Here is a 13762-nt window from a genome sequence, read left to right as displayed (position 1 = left end):
TCTGATTTTATTTATTTGAGTTCTTTCTTTTTTTCTTGGTAAGTCAAGCTAAAGGTTTGCTGATTTTGTTTATCCTTTCAAAAAGCAGCTTTGGTTTCACTGATTTTTTTCCTATTGTCTTTTTAAACTCTATTTCATATATAATTTCTTCTGATCTTCGTTATTTCCTTCCTTCTGCTAACTTTGGGCTTCATTTGTTCTTCTTCTAGCTCCTTGAGGTTTATTTGAGCTCTTTTTTCCTAATGTAGGCGTTTATCACTATGAATCATTGGCCCAAATTGGATCACGACCCATCTATGTGGCCTGAGGAATGGGATCCATGATTGGCTTGAGCCCATTATAGTCCATTCCTGGAGCTGGGGGCCAGGTCAATTCCATCTTGACCCTCAGTAAGAATGGAAGAGGGGTGTATCCACAGGGAAGATCAAAGTGCAGAGGGGGAGAATCCGTGCTGGGGAGGTAACTGGCAAATGTCTATTCCAACTCTTTAGGAGTCTGACGTGTTTGAAACTCTACCAGTTGTACATTTTTGAATGGGAAATATTTATTAAAACTACATCTTGCTTGTGGCTCAGTGCAGAATATTTCTAAAGTGTACAGCTAAATGAAGAAGCATACATTGGTCGCAGATCTTTTTTTAATATGTATTTTCATGAAGTTTCGTTGAGGGAAACATATGGGGCTTTGAAATGTCAGCACACTGGGGGGGAAGGCAGGAAGTGTAAAGAGTTTTGTGCTCCTGTCTCTTTTATTTACAGAATGGGTTCAAAGTCGTGCAGGGTTAGCGAGGAAAACAAACACAATGGTCCACGCCTGCTTGCGATGACATCTGTCCACCAGGACAGTCGCTAGCTTTTGGTTTTGAAGGGTTTTCGGTAGATGGCACAGGCGAGGGATGACATGTTTTCATCTCCAGAAGAAAGTTTGCACGAATCCTTTCAGAGCCAACCTCTCCTGTGATAAATAAACGTGCCTCTGCCAGAGAAAGCAACAAGAAGCCCTCAGCAACTGACAGCTTAAGAGAGAGAGAGAGAGAGAGAAAATAAAATCACCAAGGCTAATGTCATTGCAAATGAGGGACAGCTTTGAAGTTTACATGATTAAAACAGCTCCGCGCAGACAACAGCAGGGCTCGGCATATGATGTGACTCACTGATCTGTTTTCCCACGTGGCAACGGCTGCAGAACAATCCCCCATCTTGTCTCTCATGAGTCAGCGGAATTCTGCAAAAGTGTCACAAAATGTCAGTGAAAACATTTCTGCCACCAGGGCCCAGGAGATGATAGAAGTGGGGAGAGGGGGTCCCAAAGGGAAGGGGTGTGCCTGGCCACCAGAGGTCTGCCACAGGTGAAGGAGGCTTCCTCGGCCGGCTGGTGCACAGCAGCCGACGGGGACAGAGACTTCAGCACGAGCCCGGGTGCCCTGCCCTGGCTTCCTGGCTCCCAGCCGTGCCCACAGAGCATGGACCCCCTCACCAAGGACCCACAGTCTCGGGCAGTGAAGGGAGATTTCCTTTCTCTAATCCTGGATTCTTGCCAAGACCATTTTATCTGTTGGATTTTCTGGGTCCAAGACTTGGGTCCCATGAGATCCCAGGGGCCCACAAACTTGGCTGAGTCCCCCAAGGAGACAGTTACCAGCTCTAATGTTTATAAGGAGCATTTCCAAATCTGAATTCAGCAGTGCTCACATAAATGCCCACGGAGCATAGAATTAGCCCGATTTCATTAACTGCTGAATTGATGAGTCATAAAAACGTCGTTGCATTTGAAAGCCATTTAAAGGTTAGATTCGATTCCACTTCCAAAGAACTTCTGAGTGTACACAATGACCTGCTGAAATTCAGAGCCAAGTGTAAATTCACCGAGCGATTCGTTACCAAATGATTTCAAAAGCAAAAGTATAATAGTCCTTTAAAAAAGTCTCAGCCCAAATTACATTTAAAATGAAGATAGGTGCGTTTAACTCCGTTTGCCAGGATGTAAGGCGGGACCTTTAAGAGAAAGGAGAGTTTGGACTCAAAGGCCCTTCAAACAGTCTGGAACCTGCTGAGCGTTTATGCACATGTGTGCTTAAGTCCCAAGGTGCTCTTGGCCATGAATCACATTAGAACCCACGCATCCCAACACTGAGTGCGGCAGCACGGGGCTCAGGGCATGCACAAACCTGAGTAGAGACATTCCCATTCATTTAGTAACCAGTCAACAGATATTTATGTGCCTAGTATATTCCAGGAAGTGTTCTGGGGACTAAGAATTCAGCCACAAAAACAAACAAATCTCTGCACTGATGGAGCTTTCAGTCTAATGGAGCGAAGGACTATCACCAAATAAGTTAAATGTATAGTATATGAGGTGGTGGTAAGTGATAAGGAGAAGGGTAAAGCAGAGAACGTGTTAGAAGTTTGCAGTTTTAGACATAGCGGCAAGAGAAGACTGCAGGGAGAAGGGGTTATTTGAGCAGAGAACTGAAATTGGTGAGAAAGAAAGTCAGGCCACAATGTGAGGGAAAAGCATTCTTGGCAGAGGGAAAGGCAACTACAGGTGCCCAGAGGCATGAAATGTTTGGGTAGCCTGAGAAAGAGCAAGAGACCAGCACAGTTATAGGGGAGTAATCAAGGCTGGGGCTAGTATAGGATAAGGTCAGAGAGGCGTCTGAGAACCACACCCGGCACGGCCTCTGGAGCCATCGCTCGGGGTTTGGACTTTCTTCTGAGTGAGATGGGAAGCCATTGGAGGTGACAGTGTGGCACAGCCTGAGGTAGAGATTAACAAGGGGCGCAGACTGCGAGTGACAAGAGCAGAAGCGGGACCATCATGGCGTCTGCTATTGCTATGGCATGACTAGGGCCACTGCGGTCGGCAAGGTGAAAGACACGGGCAGCTTGGACCGGTGTGAGCACAGGACGCAAATGATGAGGACTGATAAGAGGCTGGATCCAGTTAGACTTTCAGTTCTTACCATTTTTTTTCCTGTGTAGACGCTTCCCTCCTCTCTCCACCATTCTCCACTCTGTTCAGGGCACATAGAAGCAAAACAGAGCAGGGACGGGTGCATTAGGACCCCAGAAGCATCGGCACACCTTTCAGTCTTCCCTGACAACAGGGGTTTCATCCTAGCCACCTTGCTGGGGACCATCTCTGGTCCCTAGAACCTTCCTGGGCTTCTGTCCTGGGAGAGGAGACAGACGCCCAAGGTCAGAGCAAGGTGCTCACAAACACTAAAGAAAAAATTCCAGCTACTCTTGTTTTAGGAACCAGTTAGTCACTGGGGATTTGTTTTGTCCTTGCTTCCAGCAGCAGGCTCCCAGGGAGCTGTTATCTGAGGGACACTCGACAACCCAGAGACTCTGATCAGTGTGGCCTCTCTGGGCCACGGCACTCACTGCCGGGACCCACAGAACATGTCTGAATTTGCTTTGGAGGATGTTTCTTCAAACCGTGTTGGTCTTTTTTTCCTTTCAACTTGTTATTTTGTTATAATTTCAGACACAGAAAAGTTGCAAGAATATGACAAAGATTTGTCACGCATATCCCCCAAATGTTTACATTGACTACATTTGTTTTATACAACCACACATGTTTTTTACTTGAACGTTTTGAGAGTCGGCTGTAATGAGCATGACCAACTCCTCCCATTTTGCCTGGGACCTTCCTGATTTCAACATTAGAAGTCTTGCTTCCTTCAGGCCCAGGCCAACTGAGACAACTGGTCACCCTAGCTACAGCCACGATGCCCCCTTACCTGTAAATACTTCAGCATGTATGTACTAAAAACAAGGACATAACTATTGTATGGGTATCAAAATCTGGAAATGAACTTTGGTACAAAAGCCTCTTCAATCTACAGACTACAAAGTTTTCAGATTTTGCCAATCTTCCCAATCATGTCTTTCGTAAAAAGGAAAATCCCAGATTGTGCACTGGGTTCACTTGTCATGTTTATTTTCTATTCCTTCATCTGGACCAGTTGCACAGTCTTTGTCTTTTGTGAGACTAATATTTGTGAAGAGTATAGGCCAAACATTATGTAGAATGTCCCTCAACATGGGTTTGTTTGATGTTTTCACACAATTAGATTCAGGTTATTTGTCTTTAGCAGGAATCCCACAGAAGTGAGGCGTATGGTGTTGATTTATCCCAGGAGCAGGTATATTAACTTTGATCTCTTGATGGAGGGGGGTTTCTGCCAGATTTCTCCCCTGTAAAGTTACTATTTTCCCCTTTGCCATTAATAAGTAGGTTGTAGGGAGTTATTTGGAGACTATGCATCTTGTTTCTCATCAGGCTCTCCCATTTGTTTTAGTATCCATTGATGATTCTTGCCTGCATCAGTTATTTTTATGATGGTTGCCTACTGACTGAACTTTATTTCTGAATATTTTAACAGTGGAGAATCTTCATTAGAAGAAGTGCATGGGCTTATGGAGCAGACAAGTTAGAGATAATTACCATACCATGTAGCAGGGGATGGCAAGCTACAAGCCCAACACCAATTTTGTAAATAAAGTTTTATTGGAACACAGCCATGCCATCTGCTTCTCTATTGTCTATGACCTACTTTCACACTACAATGGCAGAATTGTGAGGTTGTAACAGAGACTATATGGCTTGAAAAGCCTAACGTATTTACTACCCAGTCCTTATAGAAAATGTTTGCTGACTCCTGATAAAAGGAGGAGACCTCCTCTGAATTGAATTTCAGTTCTGTTTAACTCACACATGGGGAGCATTAATCTGCTCTGTAAGCCCTGAGGGGTGGGTAACAGCTAGTAGTGGGCATTTCTGCCCTAGAACCTAGTACTGGGTAAGGCTTCCCACATGGGTTACCATACATACTACAGAGGCGTCATGCCATGTCTTACTTAAAAGAGATTAGCTCTGTTTTTCTTTTACAGTATTAACTATAAATTATCAAGAAGGAAAATTACACCAAGACATAGTGATTAAATACAATTACTGTGATTAGCCTGACCCAAATTTTTGCATATCAAAGTATCGCCAAATTGTATAAGAATGTCCTCTTTACTTCTAGCAAATCTTTGGTACAACAGAACTCCAGGGATTAAAACAACAACTTTGGAAGTGTGTAACATAAGGGTCACCTGGGTGGCTCAGTTGGTTAAGTGACAGACTCTTGATTTTAGCTCAGGTCATGATCTCAGGGTCAGGAGATGGCATCCTGAGTGAGGTTCCATGCTCAGTGGGGAGTCTGCCTGATTCTCTCTTTCCCTTTCCCTCTATCCCTCCCCCCACCACACACGCTCTCTCTCTCCCTTTCAAATAAATAAATAAATCTTTAAAAAAAAGCAGTGTGTAACATGAAGACAGAATCTGTTTTGGCATTAAATTCAATAAAGATAAATAATAAGGGTTATTGGGAAGTTGAAAGTATCACTTAGTCATTTACATGTGAAATCACTTTTATTTCCAGAATGTATCTTGTTTACTAAAGCTCCAGGCAAGATTAGGCTAAATTGAATGTGTTGCTCAGAAGGCTCCATTTTGTGATAGGAAGAGGAAGTTCTGGAAAATCAATTAAGAACTCAAAGTAACTTAATCTTGTTGATTGTTCCCTTTTATGGGGAAAACCCATGTAGTGCTGGAAAGACCAGCTCCATGAAAAGATCAGGCCAAGCCTATATGATTAGAGAGTTACATATCTTTCTGATGAATTTTGTCTGAACACATGCACACACACAAATCGATCTAGATTTTTCTAGAGCCAAAACAACAGTTTCTATTGGTAAAAACCATCCATGAAGATTCTTGCTTGAGATAGTGTTGGGATAAAGAGGCAAAGAGAATTTTAGGGGCACCTGTCTGGCTCAGTTAGTAGAGCATGTGACTCTTGATCTCAGGGTTCTGAGTTTGAACCCCAAGCTGGGTATAGAAAAAAAAAAAAAGAATTTTCATGACTGATAGAGTTCTTACTAAAGATTATTACTTTATGTTCTAGGGAAGCATGTGACTTTAAAGCAGATAAAGCAGCCCCAAAACTGGATAGGATATTGAAGACTTGGAAGAACACAAAAATGAAACCCCAAGTAATTACAAAATGGTGGAAGATAGAAAAGGAAAAGTGGATTGATTAGTGTAAGACTAAAGCACATGAGCTTCTGCCCAAGACACTCACTGAAGTGGATGATAGAAATTAAGCTCAGGCAGCAAAGAACAGCTGAGTCCTGAAATGGACATCTAGGAAGGAGATGGGGAAGACCATGGGCTCTCCTTTTTCAAGTCGCCTATGGCCTCCTCTGGTCTCAGAACAGAGCATAGGTATCCTTTGCTCTAAACAAATTGTTATGGATTGCATGTTTATCACTCCCTCCCGGTTCATATGTTGAAACCCTAACCGCCAATGGGATGGTAGTAGGAGGGGGGGCTTTTGGGAGGTACTCAGGTTAGATAAGGTCATGACGGTGGGCCCTCTTGATGGGATTAAAGCCTTTATAAGAAGAGGAAGAGAGGGCACCTGGGTGGCTCAGTTGGTTAAGCAACTGCCTTTGGCTCAGGTCATGATTCTGGAGTCCCGGGATCGAGTCCCACATCGGGCTCCCTGCTCAGCAGGGAGTCTGCTTCTCCCTCTGCCCCTCCCCCTCTCATGCTCTCTGTCTCCCATTCTCTCTCTCAGATAAATAAATAAAATTAAAAAAAAAAAAGAGAGGAAGAGATACAGGATCTCTCTCTCTCTCTCTCTCTCTCTCTCTCTCTCATCCATGTGAGAATGCAAGGAGTAGATGAGGGTCATCTGCTAACCAAGAAGCGGGCTCCCACCAGATACCGAATCTGCCAACACCTTGCTCTTGAACTTCCCAGCCTCTAGAACTGGGAGAAATAAATGTTTAAGCCATCCAGTCTGTGGTATTTTTGTTATAGCAGCCTGAGCAGAGACCCAAAGCAAACACTCTTTTATCCAGAAGAGTTGGTGGGGGAGGGGTTTAGAATATTTGGAATAGGGGCGCCTGGGTGGCTCAGTCGGTTAGGCGTCTGCCTTCGGCTCAGGTCATGATCCCGGAGTCCTGGGATCGAGCCCCGCGTCGGGCTCCCTGCTCTGCGGAAAGCCTGCTTCTCCCTCTCCCACTCCCCCTGCTTGTGTTCCTTCTCTGGCTGTGTCGCTCTGTCAAATAAATAAATGAAATCTTTAAAAAAAAATAAAAAAGCAGAAATTTTAAAAAAAAGAATATTCGGAATAACTGAATAGTCTAGTTTCTTAAGAATTCTTGAACTCTTTGTATTTCTTTAGAGTTTCCTAGACATGTTCACATAGAGTGACTGGTTTTATTACCAAAACACACCCTGAAATAGGCATTATCAGCCCCTTTTTACAGAAGGGAAAACCAAGGACCAGAAAAGTGAAGGGAGTGCCCCAAATTAGCCAATCCATAAACTCGGGCCTCTTGAGTTCAGAGCATTTTCCAGGGCAGTACAAAGACTCTGATTTGTCAACTGGTCCGTGTGCAGCCAGAAGCAAGTAAGTGTTCACTGCAGAGGATTGAAATGGACAGACTCTAATAAAGGGGTTGCTTACAAGGTGTGGACAAGGTGCAGAGAACAAGCATGAAGTGGGTGCATCCAGAGGTCTGCAGGAGTGGGGAGCTGGAGGCGAAGGGGAGGGCATACTCTTCCCCAGTTCACAGCATCAGAGCTGTGGATGTGAATTGGGCTGCCGGGCAGGAAGGGCCAGTGACGGACACCAAAGCCAGACGCAGTGGGAAGAAACACTCCAGCCTCCCTCCCCCGGCCTTCAGTTCTCCAGCCAGTCCCTGCACCGGCCATCAAGTGAGTCAGCCAGAATGAGCTCATCCACTTGACTGGCCTCCCTGGGCAGAGGGCAGGACGCTGGGGTATGGATCCAGGAGGGGACAGGAAGGAGGCAGGCAATGAAAAGTGAAGAGCCAGCACTCCAACTACATAAAAAAATGCTTACGCTAAAGTAAGGTTGAACATAATTTATATAGGCTTAGGCCCATAATCACTTACCTGAAGCTCCCTGGGTCAGATGCATTCTGGAATTCAAAATATTTTGTATTCTAGACAAATAATAGTGTTCATAAACTATATATTATATAATGCCCCCCAAACAGAAACTAGGGCGGCAGTCTGTTGTTAAACACATTCTATATGCCGGCAGCAAAAGGTATGACTATTTGCGGGGCGCCTGGGTGGCTCAGATGGTTAAGCGTCTGCCTTCGGCTCAGGTCATGATCCCAGGGTCCTGGGATCGAGCCCCGCATCGAGCTCCCTGCTTGGTGGGGAGCCTGCTTCTCCCTCTCCCTTTACTGTTCCCCCTGCTTGCGCTCTCTCACTCTCTCTATCAAATAAATAAATAAAATCTTAAAAACAAAAAAAAAGGTATGACTATTTGCTCTGAGATAAATGAATATAAATTAACTTCTCCTTAGTGTAGGTTAATTTTTGCTACCAAATGAATTTTGGAATTGTGGACAAGGGATTATTCCCCTAGTTTAATGTTCAGAAAGCACCCCAGGATTTTGTGGCATCTTATTGTCATTATTACGAATGCTGATTGTCTTCTTTCACTACCTAGTTACGTATATGTATTTTTCTGGATCCTAGAAAAAAAATGCAAATTTACCTCATACAGGCTTTTAAAAAAATATTAATTTAAAAATAAAAGAACATGGCGATCCACTCTGCAAAAGAGTCTCTGTCCTGGAAATGCTTCACAGCAGATTTCAACTTTAAATAGCAAGCATCAAGATCGTTACAATTGGGCTTTGTCGACAAAAAGTGGAGTGACACGCTACTTTTCCTGAGTGTCACTGGGTACTATGTCACGGATGGGCCCCTGAGAGTGAAGAGAACATCTCCCACCCTCTGTCCCCTTGGACGCTGGGCGTGCTCTGGAATGCCCACATCAGCAGCACAAGGAATGGCTTCGTGGAATTCAGTGGGGATCTTTAATGGTAATTTTGTTGGCAGGCATTCCTGGTCTCTGAAGCTCTGAAAGACATGGTTCTCAGAACGACTTAACAGGAAGCCTCACCCATGAACAGAGGAAGCTGAGGAAGGAAGGAAAGATGGCAGTGCTGGGGGAGGGGCGGTAGAGCGAACAATAAGCAAAGTCACATGCCCTGGGACTGTGTCTACGTGGTCAGAGGAAGCACCCCCATCCGCGCCTTCCTTGCTGCCCCCAACACTCTTCTAGGTACCCTGCACTCTGCTGGCCCAGATCATTCTTCGTTTCCCAGGCCGACTCAGACACATCCCGCCCTAGGATATTACGCTCTGGAAAGCCTCCTCTCCCTGCTCCTCATGCTCCCTAAGTCCGTTGCCCAACTATCACTGTCCTCCATGACCTTCAGAAGAGCCAAAGCTCACCTCTTTGAGGGGAAGGACTGGCTGCCTTCTCTTTGTTCTGGCAGGCTGCAAAGTGGTTTCGACTTTTCCCCAAGATGCTCACCCTATTTTACTTTGTGTTAGAGGAATTGTCTTATTCCATTTCCAAAATTAAAAGCCTTGCCCACTTACTACTTTTTTCCCATTAATTCATCAAGGATTTATTCAAAACCTCTTCCGTGTAGCTAGGGGTGCTAGGCTTCAGACTTTGAAGATAAGTAAGATAGGGTTCCTGCATCACGGAGCTTACAGTCCAGTGGGAGAAGGTGGGCAATATAAGAGCAGAATGGTCTGGGAGCACGTAAGAGGGACAGGTCACCCAGCAGGGTGCATGTTTGTGGGGGGCGGTCAAGGAAGGCTGAAACCTCAAAGGCAGGTGGAAAGTAGACCAGTGAATGGAGGGGAAAGATGTTGCTGGCACAGAGAGAACATGGCCCGGCGCCAGAGGCCTGAGGATTGAAATTCCAAGAACTGCAAGTCACTGAGCATAACTGGTACGTGGAGGTGAGGCGGGAGGGTGCGGTGGCGACCGTCCTGGGGAGAGGTGAGGCTGGACAGTGAGCAGCGCGGCCTGATGCTGAAGGGTCTTATCAACTCTCCTATGGGATTCAGGCTTCTGAGCGGCCTGGACCGATGAGGCACCCCGTCAAGTCTCAGATCAAGGTATGATTATCTGGTATCTTAGGCTGAGTTCCCACAGAAGCAGATTCTGAGACAAAGATTCAAGTGCAAGCAGGTAAATTGGGAGGTGACCCCAAGAACTGTTAGGGGCGCAAGGAAGTGGGAAGGGAAGGCGGCCACCACAGGGAGCGTGGACAAGCAGATGTCACTGTGAGTGGCTCCGCTCACGCCTCTGGAAAGCTGTAGAATGAGTTTTGGAGTCATTCTACTTAAGGGGTGAGGTATTATCCACTGGGGCTCCCCTCGGTCTTTGTTCAAGGGCGGCTCTCAGGGGCTTCAGCACCCCAACACTGTGGTCTGCCCTGAGTGAGGAGTCATGGGCGCCTTCAGTCAGAGAGGACCTGCAGGCGCTTGAAGAGGAAGCCCCTGGTGCAGATAGCTTGTGTCCTATATACGTCTGGTTATCCAGATGGAATAATCTGGACAAGCATGGCAGGTCTGGGAGTCAGGGCGGGAAAGAGATGGCTCACCCAAGGGGGAAGAGAAGAGAGTTGGCAGGTGAAGACAGAGTTGACAAGGTGTGGGCAGGCGAGGCAGCCAAGAGGAAAGGCAAGTGGCCAGGAGTCTTAGAACCCCGAGGTCTGAAGGGGGGACCCCAGCCTCCTCACCCCTGAGGCGGGACAGCGCTGAGGCTTGTTCTACAACATTGTTTTCCAGAGGTCTGAGCCCAATGTTCACCATACGCACCGTGGACGCTCCCCGTATTAGCCGCCTTCCCTTTCCTGGCCCGCTTCCCCACTCCCCTAAACAGGCCTTCTCAACCCAGTTAACCTTCTTGGTGGGAGATGGTGAGAGCCGGATTGGAGGAAAAGAGGCCACCCAACAAGAGTGTGGTCTTAGGGAGAAAATTGCAGCCCTGCCCATGGACAGCTTGCTAGACAAGAAGCAGAGGGCAAAAGCACTGCGTCCCTTCTCATGCCCGGGCCCAAGCCGGAGGATGGGGAGCACCAGCGATGTGATGCATCCCAAGAGAAGCATCTCCCAGGGCACAGAGTGGGGAGGGCAAATCAAGAATACCCAACTCACCTCTCACACCAGAACGGAGCCTTTAACTTGCACCATTCAGATTGGTATCTCTGCTGCCAACAAACTCATTTCATGGCAAACACACCTTTATCCAACCCTGCTCTGTACTTGTGAACTCCTTATAATACAGAATCTCAATTACTTTTCATTTACCCCATACTTCTTTTGCCTCAGAATAACCAGGTCAGCTGGACAGAGCAGGTGTTAGTCCCCATTCCCAATCGATCCAGGAGTCCAAATCTTATCTTTAGCCTCAAAGTCCAGCATTCGTTCCAGTACACTACGTCCTCCCAGAAGTCAAGGTCGTCGGGGCTCAGCAAAGCCCACGTTCGGAGTGTTCACCGTACATCTTTGTAATTGCCTCGTTAGTGCTCAGAGTCGGTAACCAAACTTCTCGATTTCTGAAGGTCCCTGCTAGCATCAAATTTCTTGCTTTGATAATGATCTGGCTTAAATTAGACGTGACCTAGGTAGTGCTAGAGATGGTATGTTTGTGCCCCCCCCCCCCCCCCCCCCACCAAATTCATGTGTGGAAATCCTAACCTCCAATGTGATGGTATTGGTAGAGGAGGCGGGTGGGTCACGAGGGTGGAGCCCTCAAGCATGGGATTAGTGCCCTTCTAAGGGGCTGCAGAGACCAGAGTTTTCCCTTCCACCATGTAAGGACACAGGGAGCAGACAGGCATCCATGAACGAGGAAGTGGGCTCTCACTAGACATGGAATCTGCTGGCGCCTTGATCTTGGACTCCCCAGCCCCCAGAACTGTGAGGAATACATTTGTTGTTAATAAGCCACCTGATCTATGGTATTCTGTTACAGTGGCCCAGATGGGCTAAGGCAGAAGGGTACATTCTATCTCTTTAACTGTGGAATTTCATGGAAGATCTACTTAGGCAGAGGGAGGCTGACAGAACTAAACTTGCTGAATGCCTACTGGGTGCCAGACAACTTGTAAATGCCATCACTTTACAGATGGAGAAACCAGAGCCCAGAGAGGCTGAGTAACTTGTTCAAGGTTACACATCCAGTGGGGCAGATCCGGGAATGGAATCTATGTCCCACTGACCCCAAATGCTTCAGTAAAGGTTTCCAGTGGATTGTGGCTAAGAAAATCAAGCCTATTTTTAGAAACACAACAACCAAGGTAAGGAATCGTTTTGGGGTCCCCAATGACACACAGTCTGCCTCTCGCAGAGACGTGTCCTTGAGCTGCGCCATCAGCAGTAGCTGGGAGCCCGGGCTCTGGAGCCAGATTGCCATTGTCCCACTCCGGCTTGTCATTGACCTTTTATTCCCTGTGTAACCTTAGATGAGTCATCCAAGCTCCTGGTGCCTCAGTTGCCCCACCACCAAAGTAGGTCAATAGTAGTCCTTGCCTCTAGGGGTGTAACCAACGTTAAGTGAAGCTCAGGGTGCCTGGTGCAGAGCAAGCCCTCAGGAAGATCAGCGGCGAGGATGTCTCCGACTCATGACCTGTCCTAGAAACTGGAGGGGTGGACCTGGAAAGGCTGGGAATCCAGGACCCGGAGAGTGACCCACGGGGCCCGGACAAACGACCGGTGTTCCCTGTGGGTGGGAGTGAACCAACCGGCCAAGCGAGTGGCACCAGGAGGGTGGGCGGGTCTCATCAGAAATGTATTTTGGTCTGTGGTTTCTCGGAGGCATTTTTATCTTTCCCAAATGACCCCCTGGGGAAAATGAGGCAGCTCGATATATAAAAATAGCCAGGATGTGAGAGAGGAAGTGAGAGGGTTCCCAAGAGCGGCCGAGCAGTGGTTGCAGGAGCTCCGAGTCAGCCCCGCACCTCCACGCCGGGGCCCCTCCTCGGGATTGTCCAACCGACCGAGGGGTCTGAACGACTTCCTCTTTCCTGGACAGAGGCCATCGTCTTGATGCGGTGACGGGCCGTGTTTATGGTGGGCTGACCTTGACTGAGGCAGGGCGGTTACCGGGCTCTCCACCTCTAAGGCGGGAGGGGGAAGGACTCTGCATCCCTGCTGTGCCTCCCAAGGGAGGGAGGGATTGTGTGCGGAAGCCCCTAAGAACCTCCTGCAATGTGACAGGGGAAAGCAGGGAAGACTTTGCCTTCTCGTGGGAGTCAGAGTGTGGGGGAAGGAGGTGTCTGAATTATTCACTCACTCACCCTCCCACCGCTCACTGGGTGTTGAGTTATTTCCCAGGGCTGTCCTACCAAAGTACAAACTGGGTGGCTCGAACGACAGGAATTTATTCTCTCACAGTTCTGGAAGACCCAAGTCAAGGTGTCTGCAGGGTCACACTCTCTCCGGAAGCTCTAGGGGACAATCCTCGGTACCATCACTGCCTCTGTCACCCCATAGCCTCCTTCCCTCTGTGTCCTGTCTGTCTCTTCACATGGCCTCTTATAAGGACACCAGTCACGGGATTCAGGGCCTGTCCTTATCCAGTATGATCTCGCCTTCGCTCGTTGCATCTGCAAAGACTCCAGTTCCAGATAAGATACCATTCTGAGGTTCTGTGTGCCTATGAATTTGGGGGGGGCGGGGACACTGTTCAACCCAGTTTAGGTGTCTTCTTTAGGCCAGATACCCTGCCAGTTGGCCTGGATATAAGGATGAGTAAGTACCTCCGGGATGTCACAGTCCACAGAAGAGGTAGGCACATAAGCAAATTATTGTAACGCTCTGACCTGAACACAAGCTAATGCTTCAC

At 47.4% G+C, this 13762-nt stretch overlaps 1 long non-coding RNA gene across 1 annotated transcript; it reads right to left on the bottom strand.

The window, feature by feature from the left end:
- Window positions 1-357: 357 nt before the first annotated feature.
- Window positions 358-11206, bottom strand: LOC116629351. Its single transcript, XR_004298734.1, has 3 exons — window positions 11071-11206; window positions 1154-1224; window positions 358-1015 (listed from the first exon to the last, which is right to left on the bottom strand). It is a non-coding gene; the product is annotated as an uncharacterized LOC116629351 (long non-coding RNA).
- Window positions 11207-13762: the final 2556 nt, after the last annotated feature.

Source organism: Phoca vitulina, unplaced genomic scaffold (assembly GCF_004348235.1).
Source record: "Phoca vitulina isolate PV1807 unplaced genomic scaffold, GSC_HSeal_1.0 scaffold3, whole genome shotgun sequence".
Lineage (NCBI taxonomy): Eukaryota > Metazoa > Chordata > Mammalia > Carnivora > Phocidae > Phoca > Phoca vitulina.
This window is presented reverse-complemented; position numbering and strand designations above follow the sequence as displayed.